Genomic DNA, 1,508 nt, shown 5'->3' on the forward strand with positions numbered 1-1,508 from the left:
CTCACTACAAATTCAAAGTCACTCATTTTGGGGGTGGACATTATAACCAATCGCATTTGTGCCTATTTTGCTGACCACGTCGGCTCAAACGACCACAAGCTCCGTGTCTCGTTGGACGAACTTCTGATTATTATTAAGGATGATATCTTTTTCAAAATTTCCAACATGTTTTCTGATTTTCCAACCAAATTTAATGTGGGTGGGATTGAAATCTCATTGTACAAAGCCAAACACGGGGGAAAGAGCATAATGTTGCAACGCATTGGCGACCCTTTTTCAAATTTCTTTTTTGCTTTAACATCGTGGCGCAAATTTGGAGAAGCGCGAGCACTCATTAAAATGCACATCGACACTCTGAGTCAAAGCAAAACTTACATTGCACACTTTTTAAACCAATTTGTGAATGAAGCATCACAAGAAATTGCCAAATCCACTCAATACACTGAGCTCGTCAAAATGGATGAGGCCGTTCAGATTCAACACATGCGAGAGGCCATGTCAAACACATCGTCACACATTGTGAACATTTATGCTCAAGATTTTAATTTGATGTCATCGTGTGACGTTCCGTCACTCAGAGAAGAGCTGATCATTTATCATTTTTCATTCATGAAGGAAAAGATTTTTGAAAAACTCAAAGAATGATTTAAAATGTGTATTGCTTAAATATGAATACTGTACTTCTCTTGTTGCCTTTAACTTGTATGCTTTTAGAATTAAAATTCTGTCAATAAATATATTTTGATTTTTTGAAATGGCGTTCCTCTTTTCACCATAAAATTGATCCGGAAAAAAAAAGGCATTATGAAATAATGACCTACAAGAAATACACTGAAAAAAATTTTTTATTTTCAAGACAAAAACCTGCAAATTACAGTTTTGTTGGGGTTTTGAGTAGCCCCGTGCTACCGGGGCGACGCGGCGCCCCGTCCAGATGATATGGGGCATATCGCCTTGGTGGGGCCCTTGGCCTCGACGGGCCCCATACCCTGGTGCACGGCCCCTGTGAACACGCGAAACAAAGTACGATTTTACACACCATAAAACAACAACAAAAAAAAATGCAGTTGCTAAGTAAATTTCTTACCACCACCACTTGAATTTGCTGCGGGGCCGACTCCGCTGCCGCCTGCTGCGGGGCCGGCTCCGGTGCACTGGCGCCCCCCGGTGCTCGGGGCGTCCTTGACCGCGTGTGGTAGGCGGGCGAAGACGCCTCGGGTGTACGGGGGGAGCCCCGGGGCCTGGTGCGCGCGGCGCTCCGAGGAGATGGCGACGGAGTAGGCTCTAAGAATTTAAAAGAGAAAATGAAAAGCAATGAAAACAAATGCGTGTTTTAGCGAAATTGGAGGTGAATCGGTCGTCAATTTACCTGCGCTCATCTGAAGGCGGCGCCGCGCCGCCAAACGAGGGGACCTCCGGGGGGTTTCCTCAGAGGCCTTCTTCATCCCCCGCGGAGTGGTTTTCTGAAAAAATAATCAACGTTAGAGATACTCTTTCGCACAAAATCA

The sequence above is a fragment of the Frankliniella occidentalis genome, unplaced genomic scaffold (genome assembly GCF_000697945.3).
Source record: "Frankliniella occidentalis isolate FOCC.00 unplaced genomic scaffold, Focc_3.1 Scaffold788, whole genome shotgun sequence".
In the NCBI taxonomy this organism is placed as follows: Eukaryota; Metazoa; Arthropoda; class Insecta; order Thysanoptera; family Thripidae; genus Frankliniella; species Frankliniella occidentalis.